This window comes from Rhyacophila brunnea, unplaced genomic scaffold (genome assembly GCF_057557595.1).
Source record: "Rhyacophila brunnea isolate RB1 unplaced genomic scaffold, BYU_Rbru_1.0 scaffold_13, whole genome shotgun sequence".
NCBI lineage: Eukaryota > Metazoa > Arthropoda > Insecta > Trichoptera > Rhyacophilidae > Rhyacophila > Rhyacophila brunnea.
Genome location: NW_028232785.1, coordinates 13392252 through 13405055, shown reverse-complemented (window position 1 = coordinate 13405055; position 12804 = coordinate 13392252). Strand labels below are relative to the sequence as shown.

The 12804-nt window shown below is 32.7% G+C and overlaps 1 long non-coding RNA gene across 1 annotated transcript; it reads right to left on the bottom strand.

Moving 5' to 3' along the window:
• Positions 1-7545: 7545 nt before the first annotated feature.
• On the bottom strand, positions 7546-12175 carry LOC147076547 (uncharacterized). The gene is made up of 3 exons (XR_015069642.1): positions 11387-12175; positions 9273-9428; positions 7546-9070 (listed from the first exon to the last, which is right to left on the bottom strand). It is a non-coding gene; the product is annotated as an uncharacterized LOC147076547 (long non-coding RNA).
• Between the last annotated feature and the right edge of the window lie 629 nt (positions 12176-12804).

Below are 12804 nucleotides of genomic sequence, written 5' to 3'. Positions count from 1 at the left end.
GCCCGGTGACCAAAAACTTATGAGAGATCGTTGTATTTTTTTGTGAATTCCCGGTGGCATATAAATACATTGCATCAATGTATTTATTTTTATTCTGCCCGGCACAATTGTCACTGTAAAAAATAAAATGCTCATTGTGGTGATATTTTTTACATGCATTGTAATCGAGTACACAGCTACCAATTTTATTGGATCCTCATGCAGCTTGACTCTCGTCCCACATGTATCAGTTTGCAATATTTTCAGTGATATTATAGACTGTACGATTGTACATTGCCAAACTTTCGTTTATAATAGAAATTTGACACATTTCCGCAAGGAAGCGGTAAAACAGCCTGCAAATCATATACAGCTACATTAATGACGCTATTTTGGCCATTAGTTCGGGACTCTGCTACGTCTTTGATCTTTTCATCCCTTGCCTCTTTTTTCCAGGTTGATGTGTCTCATATTTTTCTTGAAGTTGTTTTTTTTCATCTGGTGGTGAAGAATTATTGTATAGGTCGCATTCAACGCACAAATCTTTTTTTAGGCTTAAAGAAGCCAATATTAAATTCGTCATTAAATATAGATGCGTATAATAGTGTTCTTTTCCAAATGGCATATTGCTGTCAGCTTGTTGTTTTTTGTATAACCGATACATTTCAGCAATTGTTAATTTACCATTTAAATACAATTTGGACGTCTGTGCACGCAAATAATGTTACTCGATCACTGGGAAAAACTTAATGTGAGCTCTTATATCATTTTTTTAAACATCACTAATTTTTTTGTGATTTTTGTGATCTCTTTGTTCTGGAATTGGCGTTCCGGAAAGAAGATCTCTTGTTTTCCATGCAGTAAAGCAGTACCTATCACTCACCCCAAATGTGTTGATAAAGTATTTTTTGCATACTTCTTGTATTTTACTTCCATTTAATTGTTGATAACAAAAATTGTTGCCTCTGCTGCTTCCAGTTTTTTTTGTTTGAATACTTTAGAACAATAATATCCATGCAATTAGTGAGAAAATTACGCTGTATCTCAAGATTTTCCTGTAGTAACAGAGTTACAACAGTATTTTTTTGAAAAGTATTGTTTTAGTTTTTTAGAAAGCTTCTTGTAAAATACTGTCGTAACTTAGTTACAACACTATTTTATTATCTATTCAACAGTTTTCGGAAAGTAATGTACTGTATTAAGTGCTTTCTCTCCGACACTATTTGAGTTTGAGATACGATAGTATTTTATTAAAATAGCAAAAAAAAATACGAATCCAACCACATCCATAACTCGAAAACGCCCATTTCAGACTTACGACAGTATTTTACTGGGGGTGCGATATATTATATAATCCATATCAATTATTTGAAAAAAATTACATTTGTACGTATATAATATAGTGAAAAGGTCAGATAACTGTTCTCTCTGCAAGATAACATCAAAATTTATATATACTTACCTAAATTAAGAATTACATTCATGAGTGAGCACGGCTCAAAGCTCTTTCTATTAGTTATATAAAATCAACTTTATATAACTAATAGAAAATACCGTTTGTTTCCACGAATAAAAAAAACATGTGTACAAATCACGGCAATCAGAAAGGCCGGCAAATATGGCTGACAATGCATGATACACAAACATAAAATACACAAAATTACAAACACATACGAAGTTTACCGCACACGTGCAGACCACGTGATATTTGTTTACGCAAATTCGTCGCTTTCCAAAATGGCGAATTTGGTTGCCAGTTTTTACTGCGATGAATCACTATGTTCTTTCCTCTTTTTTTATTCGTAGGTGTTTTTACTATGTACACCGAGAAATTTCCATTAATAAAATCGGAAATGAGTTGGAATATAATGCAACCAAAACTGGAAAAATTCTATTATGGGTGTTTACTTTTTGAATTAGTTGACCCCAGAAACAACAGGTCCATTCCACTACGTGAACTACAGTGGATATTATGCCGGGTCCACATTGGCAACATGTCACCGGCAAACTCGTTAAATTTTACGATAAGTATGATAATTATCGTAAAATTTATCGAGGTGCACATAGCACATGAAATAAAAATGTAGGTAGATGTGTATTTCAACATCTTTCGTATGTTTAATTCTCGGACAATTTCAGGTTAAAAAGTTATTAATATAATATTATTAAGTTTATATTGTGGCAACTACATAATTGAAAATGTCACCATCATATTGGTTGCAATACTTCCTCCCAAACAGCTGATTAACAAATTAAATTTAGTAACATTTACGCACCTACCTATATTAGAAGAAATTATTTTTTGGTCACCCCATACTGTCTTCACGTCGACCGTGTTTATGATTTAAATTTAATTTAGAAACCATTTACATTTGACACAAGCATTGTCGGCGACCTTTGTATATTGCAAGTAGACCAACAATTCCGGTCCACATATAAAAAAATCATATTTTCAATTCTCAAGGGCAATTCTGTAGAGCTTACCCTTAAGGCTATACTTTAACTGTTGCATGGTCTAAAAAAATCGGGGCTAGGCGATGCGCGGATTGTGCAAATGACGCGTCCCCAACGAAATAGAATTTGTCATAAAAATCCAACATGCGTCCATTTAATGTTATGTTTAATGTTATATCACTACCATTAAAAGTATATTCATTTACATGTTTTCTTTTTTAAGTACATACGTGAAGTTTTTAGTCTTCTTTAAACGATTTAAGAATATTTTCATCCGACGCCATGTCAAAACAAATCGACGTGTGGATACTTCGACCGTCGGTTTCCGATTGGCGACTAGTAAGAAATTTCGTCGCACCTACTGTTGAAAATTATTTTCCGTTTCACTGAAGTAGGTTGGTAGATAAAGCAAGCAGAAATTTGACTTTAATAAATGCATATACACGTGAAAATACACTAATAACTTAGGTAACTGACACATACGTAGGTACATCAGTAAAGTAATATATTTACCTACATAGCTCAAAAAGACAACGCGAATTGTAAGCAGTACGTTTTCTTCTAGGGCGCGTTCCTAAAATATCATAAATCTTTCCATCAAACTTCAAACGAGACATTGTTACTCAATGAGAGTAACTTTCAAAAATTTTATCTTACCTTCCGCATCACACTTATCTAAACCACCATTACCAAAAGAGCTGGTTCAAAGAAACGATATCCGTCAAATGACAGATGGTGAGGAGTAATAATTATCTGGCACGAAAAGGAATTTAAGATGATATCAATTTTTTTTAAATAATTTTTCATTTACTACAAGAAGACATTGGCTACCTGCTCTTCATCACACTTGCAATAATAAACTTGAGTCGGCAGGACGGTCGTCATTGTAAGGATATAAACAAACATTTGGTTTAAATGGTTTGTCACCAGTCAATGTGTTTGGGTCGTCATAGGCTTTAATTGTATATGCATGACAATCGTATTTAAATAGATTTTCACTAGTGTGTTATTACAAATATCTTAGAGCGTAGGTATGCATAAAGAGGTTCGCCATCGCTGCTATAGATTATAGGAAGATGCATATTATCATATCAGTACCTACTTACAGGACTAAAATTGTTCAATAAAAATATTTATTTGTAAACCTTACGTTGTGTTCTTCGAGTTCCTTTTTAATGTCAATTTCATCGAAGTGTATGTCGGAGTAAATTTCCTCTGCTCCTGACGTACATAAGTTCAATTTAGCCATAACGGTGCTAGCGGCGTTACCCTAAAGAAAACAAACATAAGACAGATCGTATTTATAAAAAAAAAAATATTCATTTTGACCAGTTTAGCAGAGAAATTATGTGAGAGAAAGTCGATCTTTTTTGACGTTAAACATAATTTCGCGTGGGCCATTGATTGCCTCACATGTAGACCTTTCATCGCGAAAGCATTCCTTCCCAGCTGCAATTACTGACAAAATGGTTGGAACCTGTCAAATATCGGTTCGCCTCGACTGCACTCAGATGATTAAAAACAGTTCCGTAGGCACCTAACTTTGTATCTGTGTATTCGTCCGGCATGCATTATTATATATCATGTCACTAGGTAAATTACAAGAATTTGGTTTGACAATACGCAAAAAAATGCCAACAATAATTAAGACTTTAGTTAAAAAAACAAACTAACCTCAAAAGAGCAACTGGGACCGTCGGAATTCTTTTGCTCTATATACTTTTTCAGGTTATATCGATGGTATACGGGCACCTGCCTTTCTGAATCAGATTCGAATTCATCCGGTTCGGTTTTCACGTCCATCTTTTTCTAATTGAAAGCGTAAAATTACTTATACTAAGAAATATTATCGTAACAGAACAAAAGCGTGTCGATATTTTACGTGTAGTATCTATGGTTAGGGGCAGTGTTGCCCACTGGCATTCACAAAAATACGGCAGTTATGTTTGTAGGCACAAGCTAAATGGCACTTTTACCCAACGTTAAAAAAAATGTCTATATTCTGGCATTTCAAAATATTAAGACATATTATTTTACGAGAACAAAGATTGATAATTACGAATTAATTGTTTCACAACAAATAAATAAGCCATAGGTACGCCTAAAAATAAATGAAGGTGCCTACCTACCTACGAAATTTAGTTATTACAAAAATATTGTAGGTATGTACCTAGTAATATAATGTAAGACAGAATTAATAATTGGAAGTGAAATAGGTACCTATCTAACGGGTGTAGAGTCACAAGCAAACGATCTCGAGTGTGGAAGAATATAGGATAAACTTAAACGCGTGTCAAGATCATTTTAAGCAGGATAAAGACCAAACACAATTTAATTGATAAAAAATATGTATCTGCAAATCTTTAATTATTTTTATTATTATAATATTCAAAACTATTTTAACTTTCATGTTACATTCACTTTTTGAATGATAGGATCACAAATATTTTTTAAATCAGTTTATAGGCTCTCCAGTAAAAATAAAATAATAAAATTCATATTGAAAACAGTGTAAAGACCAAAGACAATTTTAATTGATAAAAATATATTTTTCTGCAAATATTTAATTATTTTTATTATAAGATGTTCAAAACCACTTTAACTATCACGTTACATTTACTTTTTGAACGATAGGATCACACATATTTTTTAAATCAATTTATAGGCTCTCCTGTAAAATTCACTATTTGGTCTTTGTTCAGTTTGCTTTCTCAGGTCTTCATTTTCTATTTATAGTACCTACTTACATACAACGTAGGGTGACTGCTATAGTAATTGGCCAGGTTTATTTATGGGACACCTCAACTTTAAACTCCCATAATAAGATTACCTAAACATGTCTGTGAGTATTAATAAGACAGATCGATACGGTCATTTCGTCTTTATATGACTGCAGTATATTTTTTCCATCGCTAGTTGGGACTACTTACAAAATGTCATTCTTAGTTGAAGTCGCAACAAAATCGCGAAAACATGTGTTTGTATTATCACTTCCTTTAAGGAGCAGTGAACTTTTGGTGGTATTTTTTTTATTAATTACTTACAAGTTTTGTGTATTTCGGGAAGAAACTTCTCAGGGACGTGCGAGGGACTACAAAATATATAATATATTCATTGAGATTTACTTATCAGCTCGAAAATTATCCCTATAGGTAAGTTAGTGTGTCCGATTATTATTTGAACAGATTTTAATGTTTTTTTAATAACTTGACACCCTGTACAGTTACTGTGATTGCTTAAATTTATTTGGTATTAATGAAAGTTTGTGAAATTTAATGGTTTGTATAAAAGAGCTTATTTACAAAATTTCACTTGATTAGCTCTTGGTATGCGTTCAGATATCGACCGGGTGTCCAATAACTATAACAATGAAATCCAAAAACTTAATCAGGAAACCAAATCATGTTGATCTGTCTCAACATAAACAATTTCATCCTTCTCATTGATTATGATGGATGTTATTTATAACATAACTTTTATTTATATTATTATAAACAATCACAAACACAAAGGCTATGAGAAAAATACAATTTAATATTGTGTCCTTACCGGGAATCGAACCCAGTATCCACGGGTACGCACTGCACCACGAGAGCCACTTGTTAATAACTATTTTTTATAGTATTAATTGCTGACTTACTGTGAATTATTGATCATTAAAATTCCAAACAATTTTATTTAAAAAAATGAACAATTAGTAGGCAATGTTTATAACGACTTAATTTTCCAGGCATGTCCAATTTGAAGTAGGCTGTGATCAACTATCCACTCTCTAGCATCAGAATGCAGAGATCTACCTTACTCTACCTTTTCATTCTGTAACTTTATGTATTTGTTATAAATTAAACAACACATCGTGTAATTTATCATCCCAGCTAAATCCTCAATGTCCCATTTGTCATGAAAATGGTCTTCTTTTGGGCAATCATTATCAAACAATTGTCAACATTATTATTAGAGTTCCATCCATTTATAAGCACATAAATGCTATCAATATCAAATGTCAAAAATAATACTTACTTCAAATCATTCAAAACTTTATTATTTTTACTTAACAATATTATATTTAGGTCTACAACAATAAAATAATATAATTAAAATTATTTATATTATGTACCCGCATGAGCGAGTGATAACGTGTCACATGATCTTTTTTCAACATTTGTGTTTGGATCCAGAGCATGGACATGGACGTATATTCAGCAAGGGGATAACATATTGTGTTATATCTCATTGATCGAGAGGTGGCTAAAATGCACGTCTAATTGTAGAGTCAAAGAAAAAAAGGAGCAAAAAAATAATATCGACAATATTTGAAAATTCATTTTTTTTTTAAATACGAAGGTTATAACTGGTTACCCGGTTCAATATTCTTAAAATAATCGCTAACCGGGTAGTATTTTTCCTCAGGTTAATTAGAAGCCCTAGTCTTGACGGACAACTTGCTCTTTCAAATATAAAGCTAAATGTGATACTTTTATTTTCATTGAAACAAGCTCATCTATCACATTAATTAGTTATTTTCGTATAATAATTTTGTTACGTATATTGTATAGGTATATCAGCAAATACATAATTTATAAAATCATTTTGATAATACAAATACATGTAAATATGTGCATTTAGTTCATTCTCGTATATTGTTATAATATGTATTTCATTATTTCTCAAACAAAAAATACTACACCCGCGGGACTTGATTCTGTATCTCCTGGATTCCCGCCAGTATGCTTTTCCAATCAGCCACGGGCATCTTAGTTAATTACGACGTTTTTAACTAGTGGTTGTTACATAAAACGCTTATCGAATTGCGTTTGTTGGCTATCGGTTTTAGTACTAAATGTTTTTTCTAGTGTTTATATGCATGAGGTATTTTCAAATTATGTTTATTTCAATATATAGAAAGTTCCATTCTCAAATCTTGTGTCCCATTCGTAGAATAAAAAATATAGTTAAATATATTAAATTGTCCGATTTAAATAGATCTTCGCCAGCAGGTCATGTTATGTAAATTTGTATAACTAGATTTTCACTGTAAATCAATGGTCTTTCACAAAGATAAATCATTTAGTGTGATTTCAAGGTTGAATGAAAAATAATATTGAAAAATTTAAGAGGTTTTTCACCGGAATGCGTTTTATTTTCAGTAAATTCAGTAAAGGGATGTTATACAAGAGGATTTAATTGCATTTAACATAACACGTAATTATTTTTCACTAGAATGAGTCGTTTTGTGTGACTTCATCCGACTAGATTTTATACACGAGTAACCACATTGATCACATTTAAATGGCTTCTCATCAGAATGAGCCATTTTGTGGGATTTCATGTTTTCTGATTTTATACACGAGTAATCACATTGATTACATTTGAATGGCTTTATACCAGTATGTGTCATTATGTGTAATTTCAGATGACTAGATGTTTTACAAGAATAATAACATAGATCACATTTAAATGGCTTCATACCAGTGTGTGTCATTATATGTAATTTCATGGTACCAGATCTTTTACAAGAGTAATGACATTGATCACATTCAAATGGCTTTTCATCGGAATGTATCACTTTGTGTATTTTGAGATTACGAGATGTAATACAAGAGTAATCACACTGATGACATTTAAAATGCTTTATACCAGTATGAGTCATTATATGTAATTTCAAATGACTAGATGTTTTACAAGAATAATCACATAGATCACATTTAAATGGCTTCATACCAGAGTGTGTCATTATATGTATTTTCATGGTACCAGATCTTTTAGAAGAGTAATTACATTGATCACATTTAAATGGCTTTTCATCGGAATGTGCAATTTTGTGAACTTTCAGATCATGGGATGTTAAACAAGAGTAATAACACTGATGACATTTAAATGGCTTAATACCAGTGTGCGTCATTATATGTTTTTTCATGTTACCAGATTGTTTACAAGAGTAATCACACTGATGACATTTAAATGGATTTATACCAGTATGTGTCATTATATGTAATTTCAAATGACTAGATGTTTTACAAGAATAATCACATAGATCACATTTAAATGGCTTCATACCAGTGTGGTTCATTATATGTAATTTCATATGAGCTGATTTTTTACAACAGTAATTACATTGACCAAATTTAAATTGTTTTTCCCCAGAATGTGTCATTCTATGTAATTTCAGTAAACCAGATCTTTTACAAGAATAATCACATTGGTAACATTTAAATAGCTTTTCTTCGGTATGTGTCAGTTTTTTCGTGTCAATAGAATAATTAGATTCATCGCTTTTAAATGGCGTTTGACAAAAGAAATTGCTTTTACTACGTTTACTCTGTTTTACATCCTTATTAGTGATTTTATGGTTTATATTGTTATGCAACACTTTGTGAAACTTGAGCAAATCTAACGATGCAAAAAAATTATCACATATACCGCACACAAAATTATTAACATGAAAATATTTTTTTTCCAACTCTATGACAGCCACTAATTCGAGGAATGATTTCGAAACATTTTGTTTAATAGTGCCACGTGTTTTTTTAAACCTTTTGTTATAATCTTCGAGTTCTTTTTTAATATCTTGATCGTCAATTTGTAGGATGCCATCAATTTTCTCTTTTACCGACGACCTGAGATTTGCTGCGTTATCCTAAAAAAAGCATTTATAATATAATTATTAGCACAGCACGATCTAGACAGCATAACCATTTTTAAACTTTCATCCGCATTACATGTATGCTGTTGATTATCTACTGAAGTTGCGAAGACTGCACTAAGACGAATAGGAACAGTTAAGTAGGTAGGTACCTAAACTTGTATGTATAGGTATATAGTTCAAATAATAGTATTACCTGTTTTACTGGGCTATATTCTGAATAGCAACATCTTGGTTGAGGAACTTTATAATTAAACGGGGGCATTGTATCTTCAATAAACTCTTTCTTGATGTCCACTCGCTGAAATTCGGGTTCCGATTTTATATTTACCATGTCTCTTCTTTGATGGTTCTGAAAAAAACAAAAAACTTATTATTATTTCATTAAATCTAGCTTACTTTATGGAATATAACTCACTTTTATATGATTTATAATAATCAGTATATTCATCGGAGAACCAATATTTCCCAGCTGCAACACGGTTTCTTAAGCTCGATGCTGTACATATAATATCTGTTTACAAGTTAGAGTTGAGAAAAGTGTTCTTTATTTTTTAATGAATTACATGGTAATAAAATCTTTATTTGCGTTTATCTCAAAACTATGTTATTGTAGATAGGACACTGTTATCTTAAAACCCCAAACAATGCTATCCAAATATATATATTATGTTTCTGTAATCATTATTAATAACTGTAGGTATGTCTTTGCTTTTTCGTACAAGGTAGTTGTTAGTAATTTTGAGTAATCACAAACAACACAAATGGTGTCCTCACGGGGTAGGTATCGGAAACAGAGCTCTCGGATAGAAAACCAGTGCCTTACACAGTCATTGCACCACGAGAGCAGCTTTGACCAAATGGTTGGAATCTGTCAAATAATATCGGTTACTGCATTCAGATGAATTGGATCAGTGCAGTATGTTTGTCTTCGCGCAATCGATAGATAGGTACACATTATCATTTACATATACCTAACCATTAAAACAGTAACAAGTAAAAAATAATCCAGTATATATATATCAGCTATTATCAAAATTCCAATAATAAGAACTGAAATATTAGCATATAAAATATTTCAATTAATGTCAAAATAATATGATTAACTTTTTGAGCTTTTCGTATAGAAAAAAGAGAATTCACAAGCCAATTTTTTGTAATTCCATGAGGTACATGGTGGATTTATTTAACGATTTGGATACCTACGTTTAATATAGTTAACCTAGGTCCGCGTAATTTTGCAACGCTTACAGATAAATAAATACGTGTACGAAATTAATGACAATGTCCGCAAACATAAGCAAAAACCAATGAATACCTACATAACCCGTTTACACGTGTATGGATTTACTGCTGACAGTACGTATTATCACGGCCATAACAAGAAAATGTACGTGTAAACATGTTGTACTAATCGGCAGTTGCAAGATTGCATGCATGAATCAAAAAGTTCAGAAGCTTCTGAATTTTCACGCGACAGTTGGAATTGCTCGATATCTGCGTCTGCGCAGTAGAACGATAGTAGCGAACCTGCCGGCAAAAAACAAACTAAACCGCTCAGCGAGTCATTTTAATGACAACCGATTTTTATAACTGTCAAATGGTACCAAACAATGACAATATAGCGTCTCGCTTATTCTTGAAGAATGAAATTGGAGAGACAGTCAGCACTTAAAATACCCACTATTGCTGCAAGTAAATCCATAAACGTGCACAGGCGCTATAAAATACATAAGCATTATAAAACTAACCTCAAAAGCAAAACTGGAACCGTCGGCAATCTCTTGCTTTATATAATTATTGGTCACAGGGTTAATTTGATGGTTTTAGGGCACCTGCCATTCTGCATCAAATTCGAATTCATCCGGCTCGTGTTTCACGTCTATCTGTCGAATGGAAAACGTACGTTGGATTATCGTAGCAGACTAAAAACGTGCAGGTGGCAGATGATATTCTTTTGACAGTTCAGACAATGGCACACTTTGACGGGCTTTATCCATAGATAAAAAATGCTGATAGTATTGCAATATATATTATAATCATTACGCAACATAGAAATTCAATTTGTGGGTATAAAATTATTATTATATCAGGCAACTGTGCCGCCAAGTGGGGCTAGGTATACCATGAGTTGCATTGGGTCGGCATATTATTGTTAAGTGTGTAGAATGAAGGAGTGAATATAATTAACATTAAACTTTTGGCAGCATTCGCGGTTATCAGGTTAACAGACGATGCAGTTGCTTCATTAGAAACAATTGACATTTAAGTTTTAAAAAATAATCAAAGCATGAACATCCTAAAACTAACCTCAAAAGCAATGCTGGAACCGTCGGCAATCTCTTGCTTTATATAATTATTGGTCACAGGGTTAATTCGATGGTTTAAGGGCACCTGCCAATCTGCATCAAGTTCGAATTCTCCCGGCTCGCGTTTTACGTTCATCTTTCGAATCGAAAGCGTACCTACGTTGGATTATCGTAGCAGATCAAAACCGTGCAGGTAGCAGTTGATATTCTTTTGACTGTTCTGACACTGGGACGCTCTGACGGGCTTTACCATAGACAAAAGATGATAGTATTGCCATAATAATTATATTATATTATAAGCATACGCAACAGAGAAATCCAATTTGTATAAAATTATTATTATATGTGACATCCTATTGGGGCTAGATAGATCAAGAGTATAGCATAGGGGCGGCATATACTTGTTATTTCTCGTTGTTTATACCTATTTTTAAAGTAACAACTGTCACTCTGACGTTTAATCGTTTGTTTACGTAAGTAATTGAAAATTGCCGACAATAATAAATTCGACGGGAATAACAACAGAACAATAAAATTCTACTAACAAACTTGCGTTTGTATACAGCTGACTGATTCGCAGCTATTTCCATACTGTCGTAACGGTGTACGCGCGCAGCTCTCGATTTCACTCTCGCCCCAAGACAAGTAGGTACATAGATATAACTTCAAAATTAATCAAAGCGTGATAATCCTGACATCGTACCCAACTATTGTCGTATAATAGGTACACAATATTCCCATTGTAATACGTCATATATTAATGGCGGTTTATCACATCACCACAGACTAAGATTCCCAGGGTCCCGGACAAGTCGTCCGTTTTGAGGTCAATGTTCCCGTCCGGTATCTTTTTTTTATTATTATCGCAAAACGCGTAATAATATTATGTCCTCATCTCCGGTTATATGTAAATTGTACGTAAAACATTTCACCGTAGCACAGTTCGCTGTGAGCTTACTATGGGGAATGACCGTATACTGTACAATTGAACAATAATTCAATTTATATATGTAGCTGATTTTGGCAAAATTCATTAATAATAATTCAAGAATGAAAACCTAACCTGACCTAACAAATAATCCAGTACCTATATCGGCTACATGGGCACCTGCAGCCTGGTGCAAGGTGGTGCAAGGTGGTGCAAGAGCACCACCTTCGGCTCAAAAACTTATTTGTTAATTATTATATAATATAGAAATATTGTTTATTGAAGCAAATTTAAAAAAAAAATTGATATAATTATATCATATAGGAAATATGTAAGAGTAGAAAAAAAAAAATGGCTAACGGTGACCTGCGCAATGAAAGAACGTAGGTTTTGGGTATAAATCTCATATAATTTTTTGAACCCCACCTATACCTAATAATATGATCAGACATTTTGGCACAGCCATCGTATCCTTGTAGAACCTAAATAAA